This window comes from Triturus cristatus, chromosome 7 (genome assembly GCF_964204655.1).
Source record: "Triturus cristatus chromosome 7, aTriCri1.1, whole genome shotgun sequence".
NCBI classification, from domain to species: Eukaryota; Metazoa; Chordata; class Amphibia; order Caudata; family Salamandridae; genus Triturus; species Triturus cristatus.
Window position 1 is genome coordinate 487,723,576 of NC_140590.1, and position 12,169 is coordinate 487,735,744.

Here is a 12,169-nt window from a genome sequence, read left to right on the forward strand (position 1 = left end):
GAATCTGTATTTTACCGATTCGGTATTTTACCGATCCCTTACCGATTCGGTAAATTACCGAATCCTTAAATCATGCCTCCTACATCTCAAATGCCTAAATACCGGTCGGTAATGGGATATTTACCGAATTTCGGCCGTTACCGACCGGTATTTAGCTACCTACATATGACCCATAGTCTTTTTGGAGTGTGTTAAAGTTTGGAATAAATCAAGGGGTGTTAGGAAATAGTTTTGGGGGGGGTTTTGTTTATGGATTTTGAACGGAGAGCTCCAGTTTTTTCCCTTATTTCAACATGAGCTGCTTTTTTGGTGAGACAAAAACAGCAAAATAATGCAGCTGTGTTGTGTTTTCGTACTTTTATGATGGTTTTGTATTATTGTTTGGTGCTTGTATTTTTGTTGGGCTGAAACTGTGATGTTGAACTGTGATGGTGTAGCTCTAGAATCGTCACCCATCAGTAGGGGGTACACAGGTTAACTTTTCTTTTTTTAAGATCATCTCAGTGGTGAAGTTGGTCAAAATTATTTTTGATATTGGTCGTTTTTGTCCCAAATGTTATGATTTTTCAACCTTATTCATGATCATGTAATTTCTCTGACCCCTGCTGACTGATTATGAACTTTCCCTGACAGCCCATTTAAATATTCTAAGATTTTGATAAGGACTAATTTGAAGGTGCTCGGAGGAGGGAAGCTCCTTATCTTTCAGTCATTTTTAGTGCCCTCATTTAAAGGCTATTCTGTGGTGAGGGATCTGGTTCAGGATCTGGTTCATGTGATTCTGGAGTTATCCAGGATAACTGGGCAGCAATTGTAACAAGCATTTACAATGCAATGGTCTCGGCAATATTATAGGTAGAGCTATTGGTATTGCTTATTATTTTTTTATCATTTTTGTATCCCTAAATAAATGGCATTGTCATTTCTATTGGCATTAGTTTTTTTTTGCATATGTGATACCTATTGCATTAGCAGAGAGAGAGTGAGGTATTGAAATAGAGAGTGAGGTAGTGAGAGAGAGTGAGGTAGATAGAGAGTGAGGTAGTGAAAGAGTGAGTTAGTGAGTGAGGTTTTTTCTGACGTAGTGAGATAGAAACAGTGAGTGATGTTGTGAGATAGAGAAAGATTGAGGTAGTGAAAGAGAGGGTGAGGTAGTGAGGGATGTTGTGAGGTATTAAGATAGAAACAGAGAGTGATGTAGTGAGGTAGTGAAAGAGTTAGTGTAAGTGACTTAGTGTATTTGAGAGAGAGAGTGAGGTAGTGAGATAGAGAGAGTGAATTAGTGAGTTAGAAAGAGTGAATTTGCGAGGTAGTGAGAGAGTGATGTAGTGAAGTTTTGAGAGAGTGTGTTGTGATATAGTGAGGTAGTGAAAGTGAGATAGAAATAGATAGTGATGTAGTGATAGAGAGTGAGATAGAGAGAGAGTGCATATAATGTATTTTAACCTGCGTGATTGTTGGGAAATCTGACGTACATACCCCTCCCCCCCCCCCCCAATCTTCCTGAAGAAGCTCCCCCCTGTGCATTATGCGAGGCTGACTGCAAATAATCGAGTCCTGTATTTCACAAGAAGCATTGACCAATAACCACTGACAAGAAGAGCTTGTGCCCCAAAAACTTGTCCAGGGCTGTCTGCCTTGCAGAATTAGCAGAATACCTGGGTTATTGTGGATATTGATTATTGGTACAAGATTTTCTTATATAGTTTGTATTTTCTGAATATTCATAGGGTTTCAGAGACTTTTTATCAGTAGGCGATTTGGGCATGGGGTATTGATGTATTTTCTGTTTTTGTCATAGTACTAGAGTGCATGGCAGCTTCTGTTAATAGATTATTGTTCCTGAATATTGATAGAGTGCCTGTGAATTTTAATTAATGGGTTACTGTTTCTGAATATTGATTGTGTACGAGGCCTTGTATTGATAGGTCTGTTTCTGGATGGGGTGTTTGGGACATTGTACGAGAAGATTATGGCTTTGTTCCTTACAGGTCTGTTCCTTCATGGAATCCTTAGATCAGGGGACACCAGATTGGGCGAGACCACCCTTGGTATTCACTGGGAGTGAATCAATGTAAAAGGCCTGCACATGGCCTAGTCATTTCTATATTGTTACTGTTGTGGCATCTTGAATGCTTAGAACCAACCACTCACGCACAAAGGTTTTCTCCTTAAGCCACTCACTGGTATAAAACTGGGAGTGGGGGATCCGAGTGGCATGTTCACCCCCCTCTTCTGGGCGCTATATTTGATGCCGTTTCAGATTGAAGTACTGGATCTTACCCAGGAAGAGTGGCATAACTAAGGCCCCCCGCAGTGCGGGAGGCCCCCTCAGCACAGTAGCCTGGCCTGAGAGCCCCTGAGTGAGGGGGGTGGGGCTTCAAGTTTGGGGACACCACTCCCCATGAATACTTCTGTAGCCTGGCCCGTGCAAGACCAGGAGAGACAGGCCCTCTGCAAGAAGGAAGCGGTGGGAGGTGGGGAAGGGCGGTCTGTGTGTGTGGCCTGTTAGCCACCGAGCCCAAAGTTGTGAGGCTCCCAAGAGGCAGAACTTCAGATGGTCGTTAAAACATAAAAGGAAGATAGACTCGTGAACATGTGTGACGCAGGTCTCGGAAGTGAACGAGAGACTGCGGAACTGTGGGGGTAAAACCACCCTAACCAGGCTCGGGGTGTTTTGTTTTAGGAAAGGAACAATGTCGGCGGATATGGTCGCTCCTGATGACACGAGGGAGCACCTGAGACACACAGCAAAGGGCGCGTGCAGCTCTCTGCACACAGGCCACACACAGCAGCCTCTAAACACTGTTCTTCTGCATAAACTGCCAGTGTCGTATTCAACCCTAGCTTTTACCCAACTTATCAATCAGTCACGGGCTTGTAAAGCGCTACTACTCACCCATGAGGGTCTTAAAGCACTGGGGGGGGGAGGTAATCTTTGCTTTAAAGACTCGTGGGGGGTATGTAGGATGTATGACACTCTCGGACTCAAAACTAACAGAGCTGAAACAGGCGGTGCTAGGATTTTATTTTACGGAAGGCGCTGGTGATGGTGCCAAAATTTGGTTTTGCCCTTGGCGCTATTTACACAAAGCCCCCCATGTGTTGGTATGCTTGTTGGGGTGGTTGTACGCAAGGCGGATTCTAGTATGCCAATGGTTGCGAATTAAGAGCTGGTAGCTGTTGTATTAAAGCAACCTTCCACACAGCACTTAGCAACGCTGGCGTAACTCAAAATACCCCCCTCCCCCACCGCACGATGTGATGGGGGGGCTGGGACTCCCACGTCACAAATATTCAGATGTCTGGGGCTGAAAGGGGCCCTTAGAGATTGGGGGTGGCTGCGTTTGGCCCCTGACACTCGTGGATCACTGTGCCGTTCCTCTCAGGCGCTGTGCACACATGGGTGACTCCACCTCCCTCGAATCCACACAAAGGCGGCCGGGCCCGCTAGATAACAAGAGCGTGTCCGGGATGGCCTGCGCCCTTCCACGCAGGGCTGAGAGCCGAACCACGGGGGTCAACACTGTGGAGCCGCGAGGATATCAGTGAGATTCCGGGGAGGGGGGCGGGGCAAGGGGCATACACGAGCACACAAGCTTCTCTAAGTAAAAAACACTCGGGCAGTTTCAAACCCAGCAATCGCGCACACGGTAACCAAACAGGAAGAAGCAGCCACCACGGAGGCAGACACACAAACTACTGCAGAAACAGCCACACAAACAGACACAGCACATGCATAGACACATTCCTGATATCACCCGCATGACTTGGCTCGAGATGACAGGGACGCTCCCTTGGCTCGCAGCCGACACCGCGCCAGCGACAGATGCCACCGCGAGGCAGCAGTGCATAACTGGGGAGCGAACTGGTTCCGGGACAAGAGGCTAGAGAAGTCTGAAGAGAGCGCACTGAAAAGGAGATGACGGAGCGAGAAGGGAGCGAAAGAAAGGGAAGAGAAAACGAGAGGGGAAACGCACGTGGGCAACTGAGTTTTATGACTCCGGCGGCCATGTTAATGTGACAACCCAAACAAGGCAGAGCAAAAGGCAAGCACACCACTGCCTTTCTCCGAGGCAAAGCAGAATTGCCTCGGAGAAAGGCAGCGGCGGTTTCGAATTCGGGGGCATGTTTTTCTTTTCTCTCCTCTTGCCATTGGCTGGAGGAGATAATTAGAAAAGTAGCAAAAAACATGCCCCCGAATCCGAAAAGGACGGGGCCTGTTCGGAGAGACAAACCTCTTCTCCAATGGCTGGCCAGCATTCAAGAGGCCAGCCAATGGAGAAGAGGGGAGAAGAGGGGCGGGTTCAAGCCCCTCTTCTCCAAGTCATTAAATCTCCCGAGCAAGACTGCGCAAGCGCAGCCTTCGCTAGCCGAGACCTAAAAAGTATCACCATGCACTACATGGTCCACCTCACAGCCCACACAATCACCGGTTTCACTCCACTTAGTTTATAGTAATAGTTTCTGCTCAAGTCAGTGTCACCACACAAATAGCTATTTTAATTAGATTTCCTTCCCTTTATGGTGAGTGTCTATAGTGAACATATCACTGGAGAGCATGGGGAAGGGGGGGGAGGAAGGAGAGAAAAGAGGGGGCAAAGGTGCATAATTACCTTAGATATCACCAGTCTACAGAGCCCAACGGGTGTTTGAGAACTAACAGGTATTCATTCCCTTGCCAAGGAAGGACGGCCTGATCTACATCTCGGTGAGCGACTAGCAGCCACTGTACCTTTTGTGAGTGGTCAGCGGCCTCCCCGAACCCTAGTTGGACTCATCTCCTGATAAAAGTGGAGTTAGTTTGATAGAGCATTAGGTGCTCCAGTTCATCAAATACACCACTGGGAAGCTTGGCCAAAACTGCTGCAACTATCCTCCCACCATTTACCCAGAGGAAACCATACGCCAAACGTTCCCAGAGGGTGCAGTTAACACATAGGGCCATATTATCAAGAACATTATCGCCGCTTTAGCGGCAGGAAACTGCTGCTAAAGCGGTGATAAGGGGCTTGGTAATATGCCCTTGAGAATGCCAATAGAAGTCCAGGTTCTGGTGTGAAGGACATCAAACCTGGGATTCTATTGAAAAACTCCAGGGCATATTATCAAGCCCCTTAATGCCGCTTTAGCGGCAGTTTCCTGCAGATAATGTTATCGCCGTTCTTGATATGACTCCAAGTTGCTTGCCAGGCCTGGGATAATGACCCAATAATAAGTAGATTAGCTAAAGATGAACGCCAATGCTAGAACCACCAGCCTGGAGGGATGAATAGATTTACCTGGGTGAGTGTGCTCCATTTTCCCGGTGCTCTGCCAGGTACAGATGTGGAGGTATAATGCCAACCATCACGGAGTAAACCATTTTGCATTTGTTCCATTAGAGTGCCCAGATAGCACTACCTCCCCTCCCCACCAGTCTGCACTGCCTTTCCTTCAAGACTGCCTATGCCCGCAGAACAGATGCTATAGAACTATGGCAAGGTACTCTAAAGGCAGCTCTACTGGAATTATCAGATTCTATAGCCAAGGAATACTAGTAGTTTTACTGCAAGTGCCAAACAAACCATCATCATTACACTCCATCTTGCCCGTTTTGAAAGCCGTAAAAAATGGTTAGTTTGAAAAATATTTTGTTTAAGTACCCCCTAAGAATCCACCTTCCTCTTTCCACTGCCCCTTACACCCCCTCATGTCCTGCTTTTCATAATCTATTTTAACAAGCATTGCCAATGCGATTGTTTGGAAAGTCAGAAGTTCATTCCACCCCAATCTTACTGACCAGGCTACACCCCTGGCCTGAGCAAGACAATACATCATAACCACAGAATGAGACCCAAAAAGCAAAGTTCTTGAAGTTGTGATCTGGGGGAGAAATAATATGCAGCTCCTGGAATGGGAAAGAGAAAAAAAACCACACACCAGTTGGGGGTCACTATTCCGTGTGTGGGGAAGTCAGTCACTGCACACAGCTATAGGCAAGACCCCCAGGCCCACTCAAGTTCAAACAATGGTGGGTCCACCATTGTCCTTCACATTGTGTTAGACTGAATACTACTTACAAGACTGCTACAAGGCAGACCGAGAACAGTCCCACGAAAAGTCACTGAAACAATGCGTTGAGTGCAGACGAAATCACTGCATGCCACATTTTGTAGCAATGGTTTTAAGTAACTGCTGAATAAAATAAACTTGAAAACCTGCATGCCACGCACTGCATTCTGGACAATTTGCTAATCCAGAATAAATATTTATCCTGACTGGATGAAGCATTCTCAGACCACAGGCTGGTTTTGTATCCTCACAGGGTGAACAAGGAAGACATTCATAACATGGCCACTTACCTCGAGGCAAACCACGTGACTGTACTCACCAACAACCCTCCCAAACCAATCAAACTTTTTACTAAGAACATGGGAACAAAGGAAGGATTGGCTCCGCCATTAAAGTAGGTTAAAGTGCAATAAACCACCCTCTACAACAACATCTACCTTAGGAGACTTAAATCTAGCCCGTCCCTACAGGCTCGGTCTCTTGCTCCTCACACGTCGCTACACCGAATTCTAAAGCAACAATCCCTTGCTACAATATAAGCTGCGTCATGGTTGTCTTGGCGCTCAGCATCCGTTTCTGCAACTGCAGTCTCCCGACTCCCGCCTCCCTCCTGCGCCTCGCCGGTGACTATCATTATACAGAACGTGCATCTACGTCAGACGGTGCATTACTCCCGAGCAGCCACGAATTGTGCAGGAGCCTGTACAACAGTAGATTCAGCTACTGCCAACTCCTTGCTCCCACATCACACCGACAAGCACAATTCTAGGTACGAATGACCCCAAAAGACTTCCCAAATAGACATGAAAGCATTTAAACACACATTCAATGAAACACACCCCATGGTGTACCGTGCGGTCTTGGCTGACGCTCCTAGACTAGAATCCTCGCAAGATGTTTTAGGCGCTATACAAATGCAATTATAACAGGGACCGTCAGCTTAAGGGGCAGGGGGTGTGGCTGAAGGTACCAGGAGCAACACCAATCAAGATAATTAATAGACTAACGCCCCCTTGTTGCACATTGACAATATGCATACAGCCTGCTGCCTGGAGATGGAAGAAAAAGGCCGTATTTGAGCCGTTAAACCTAACCTTTTGTGATGCGATCTGTTATTGACATGGTGCCCGTTTACAGTGGCTCAGTTGTACCAGGATTCAAACCGCACCGCAGAAAACTAGTCAACGAACTTTACACTCAGGGGGCAGATTTCCAAGCCACTTGCGCCACTTTTGCCCATGTTAAAAGTGACGCACGGGCTTGTAAATCTGCCCCTGGATGTCCAACTTCCTTCAAGCATCATTAGACTTGATATGCATCCTCGCTCTAACAAGAGATGTAACTACTATGTTCAACCCTTGCAAATGCGTCAGAATAGAGTGAGGGAACTCGGAGGCAGGGATTCAGGGAGCAGAGTTGCGCAATAGTGTCGAACCACGAGCAAAGCAGAAATGTCGATGTTGAGATTAGTGGGGGGGCGAAAGACAATTAGTGAACCCTTAAAGCCAAATGCCACTTAAAAAAAAAATCCTTTTATATCAACTAAAGGTCACTGAAAACTTGTCGCCTTAACGCAGATGTGTGTCGCACATAAGCGTTCCAGACAGCAGGCGTTAACCTTTCCTGAATTCGGAGCACTTTATTAAAATGACAGACAAATTAGCAGCTCTTTGCCAGCTGTACCTCGGAGGAGGTAATAGCATCAGCAAAATTGCTTCATGGAAAGATTACGCGATTTCCCAGAATCACAGGATTTTGCGCCGAAAACACTATTCGAATTGGTGTGCTCCAGAAAGACCCCCTGAGTAGTTCGGAAATTCCGCTGCGCCTTTCTTGTACTCTGGCCTGCGCAGAGAGATAAAACGGCCGCTCGAGGTTAACTTTCTCTTGATTAAACGACTCATATTACCACACGTGTCCGTCAAAACAATCACAACCTACTTTAACATCAACAGAACGGTCAGATCATTCAACGTACCGAATAATGGTGATAAATTTCGTCATGGTCAGTTCCTCGGGAACTAGAAATTTCGTTTTATCCAATACAGGCAAGTACTTTTCCCTCTGATACCTTTCGACGACCACCTGAGCAAAATAAGACAAAAATGAAAAATAAGAAAAACAAGCACACCACTGCCTTTCACAGCGGCGGTTTTCAGATTCGGGGGCGTGGCTAAAAAGTGGAAAGAACAGCACGGAACACGCCCCCGAATCTGAAAAAGATGGAGCCTATTTGGAGGGACGGCTCTCTCCTCCAATGGCTGGCCTCCGTTTAGGAAGCCAGCCAATGGAGGAGAGCCAAAAAGAGAGGCGGGCTAAAGAGCCACTCTCAGAAACATAAGATCTCCGGACTTCCGGTTCTGCCTTAGGCAGACCGGATGGTCCCTCGACCTAAAAACATAAGTTTCTTGCCATTTGTGCCCGGGCCCACAGTAATGTTGAACCCTAAATTGAAATACCATGTACTCTACTTTAGCACTTGACTCTCGGGGCAGAGCAGTACAAAGTTTACTCAGGGGTGCGATGTGAGTTAGTCACTTTGAACACAATAAAACAAAAGAGCATAGCGATAATAGTTTAACGTCCTGTTGGTGCTTTACTTTAGAAAAAGAAAAATACTTAAATACACTTAAACTCAATAAGTCTCTTTCTAACATAAGGATGCACTTTGCGGGGAGGTCTTGACTATAGAGAACAGTTCTGAGGTCTCAAAACACTGTATCCGGAGGACCCTCTGGAAGGAGGCATGAGTCTCAAACTAAGTGACAAAATTAATGGAGACCTCACAAGAAACCGCACGGGGCAGCACAGCTCTCCAGAGCTATGTAGGGGATTTATCTTTGTCAACACATAACCTTTACGCATCTTAAAAATATATTAAAACTGCACTTACGTCTTTATATGTTGCAGACTTTCTCTGTTTCTGAGTGAAATTGAAATATTGTTTATTTTTTCATGAGATGTATCGCTGCAGGCAAGTGGTAAAGGAATGCAGACCTGTTCTGTTCCTGACGTAATACATAGAGGCATAGATTAACAGGTATCCGCCCAAAACGACCACTAGGCACATACGGGGGTTGCCGAACCGGTCAACCACATGTAAACAATTCTATTCACTGTAGTTTTGAGCTCAATCCCCCTCCATCAGGATGCTGCATTCATGCACTTACTGAAGAAAACAAAATATGTTGTAAATAACTGTTGTGGACAGGCCTGACTACTGTTTTTTTCGTAAACCAGCCTCCTTTTAAAACAAAGGAATACTTTGCAACTCTAAATCTTGTGATTTTCACCCTTCTCTCCTCCACCACGAGCACTTTCTTCCCTCTCTTTCGAGCAACCTTTTACTTTTATCTGCGTGGTAAGGTCTTTCTCATTTGACCTATGTTTATATTGAATTTTGAAAAAATATATAAAAAATGAATTTGACACAACTAATAATTGTGGATGTAGTTTGTGTATACACATTGAATATCTAGAAATGTTTTCTTTTCTTTTCAGGGTGTGCATTTAGCCCAAAACTACAGTGAATAGTATTGATTACTTGTGGTTGACCGGTTCGGCAACCCTCGTATGGTAAAGTTTTCCCCAATATTTGCGTTTTTTCCCTAAGGTTAGTAAAGGCCCAAGTTTTTCATATCACATTGTACCCAGGTCCTGTGGCGATGATCGGGTTACCCCATTAATTTGTAATGGGTGACCAGGCACATCTTGTCTGCATCTTCCCCCGCATACTGCAGACCCTTAAGGGCATGGGCAGACTTACTGAACCCATTGTTTTGATGTACCTGTCATGTGGTTGTGGTCCTCAATAGCTCTGCTGCTTGAACTAACCTAAGAGTCCAATTGCATCCATTCACAAAATAATGGACTCTATGTACAGTTTGCAAAACACACCGTATATTCTCTTCTTGAAACAGCTAGTGGCGGCTCACTTGGGCATGCCCACTCCATCTCCAAAGACTGTTGTGCAAAAGAGGGCCTATGGATTGGCTTGCGATTGCCTTCATTTACCCATCAAGGCATCTAAATGTAAAAATCCAGTATTTGTCAAGCGTGAACAGCTACCCGAAGGCATCCCGGCACTGGGGGCTAAGCAAGCTATTGCCCAGAGTCACATGGTGCTGGGCTGACCTGGTGCCGGGGATCGAACCGTGAGCCCCAGATTCCAGCGTCAGTCGCCCTGGCCGCGGCGCCACACCGCTTAGGGTTTCCAGTTTAGAGTGCTGCCCACTTCTAATACTTAATTGTTTTTCTTTTCTGTGAGACCACATGGGTGGTGCTGCTAACACGAATACCCCAATTATGAGGCACAGCTTGAAGGCGGCATGCCAGCAACTCCATTGAAGTGGCACAGAGCAGGGGCGACAGTGGGCACCCCTGTTGCATGCTGAGTCTCAATTGTATTTTCGCAGAAACATGGTGGCCCATGCGCACTCTCGGAATTAGGTGTGCTTACAGGAATTGGACCCATTTGCTAAAGCTCATACCCAGCCCAACAACTGTCCGTACCTGCCTCATGTAATCCCAACTGACTGAGTCAAATGCTTGTTCTATGTCCAGAAAGGCAAGGGTGTCTAGATCTTCGTCCCGTGGGGGCGGGAGGGCAAGTAGTACATATGCCAGGTGACGGAGGTTACATAGAGTCTAACGGCAGGAAATAAAAAACCCCGACTTATCTTTGTGTATTAATTGCTGCAGGAATGGGGTGATCTTGCCGCCAAGGCATGACTAAGTAGTTTTTAATCTACATTTAAAATGGACAGCGGGCGATATGAGCCCGCCTCCATTGGGTCCTTGCCTGGTTTAGGGATCAGCACAACAAGGGCTTCCCTCATTGAGTCAGGCAGGATCACCTTTTCCCATGCTTCCATGTACACCGGCAGCAGTTTGTCCAGCAAGGTTCTGGTATAGGCTTTGTAAAACTCCCTCAAGACCATCGCTCCGCAGCATTTTAGCTGTTTTCAGTGCCTTCACAGCTTGCAGCAGCTTCTGTCTGGTCAAGGGTACCCCTAAAGACACACTGTCTTCCGGTGTAAGAAGTGGCAGGCATAGACCCTGGAGATAGGTGGTAAGAGCTTGAGCATCCGGTCCGTGTGTTGTGGCATATACTCTCCATAAATGTCTTTCAAATGCCTTATCACCTGTTGAGTGTTAATCAGCGGCGGTCTATGCAGGTAAGCGCGGTGCGCCGGGGCGGGGTTGGGGAGGGTTAGTCGACATACAACAGAATAGGGAAAGTTAAATAAATAAAAGATTCCTACTCCGTCCTCTGTCGACATCACACCCCACACCTCCCCACACACGCTTACCTGCACGGACCGCTGCTGGTGTTAATCGTGTGGCCGCCTGCATGTTCTCTCGGTGCCATCATAGGTTTAACTGAAGTCTTCGACCGGGTGAGTCGGGCCAGTAGCTGTCCTGCCCTATCCCCTTCATATATAGCCTCCGGCGATTTAATTGTTTGGGTATGTTTATCAAGGCGTTACCAGGTCTCACAAACTAAGTGTCACTGTCTGTCCCATCAGGGCATCTCTTCAGGATCGTTAAGCAGCTCCCTTTCCAGGGCTTGTAATTTTTCTTCTCCGTGCGCCAATTCCCGTTCCAGAGTCTGGCGTATGCCCACCATCGCTGCCAATCTCTAAAACTTCTCTCGGTAGTTTTTTATTGGTTTAATCTGAAAATGGGAATTGTTAATGAAGGTATAACAGATGTCAAATGTATTTAGTGTGGTTAACTTATACGAGAGCAAAATTGTATATATGTAGACTATGCTACAGGTGAATGTTATGTGTATTCCCTGGATGCTAATTATTTGATCAGAAGGAACCATGCCAACTATACTCCAATGATTGTATGTAATATCACGCTTAAATTGTAAAATTACCAACATTAGTTGTTGTAAAAACCTTCAAGTGCTTATTTAAGTAAGTAGCCTTCTAGAACCACAAAATTGGGGTCCAGACCTTCCCAATTCCGTGAGTCTGCACTGAATGACGTTAGAGAATACTTCATAGAATCTGTGCACTTCAGAGGCCAAAAGTGCTCAATTTGACTAGGGTTATTTGCAAAGACCTGGGAACAATTGTTTCAGGTGGTGGTCTGTCTTGGCTGT

General features: G+C 46.1%; 1 protein-coding gene across 3 annotated transcripts in view; it reads left to right on the forward strand.

The window, feature by feature from the left end:
* PIK3R6 (phosphoinositide-3-kinase regulatory subunit 6) overlaps positions 1–12,169 on the forward strand; it is a 521,088-nt gene that overhangs the window by 122,300 nt on the left and 386,619 nt on the right. The window contains exon 1 of one of the 3 annotated variants that reach the window (XM_085616835.1): positions 11,342–11,453. The exons of the other annotated variants lie outside the window; for them this stretch is intronic. The gene's annotated coding sequence lies outside the window, so the exon portion shown is untranslated. Of the gene's footprint in view, positions 1–11,341; positions 11,454–12,169 lie in introns of those variants that run through there. 3 annotated transcript variants of the gene reach the window in all.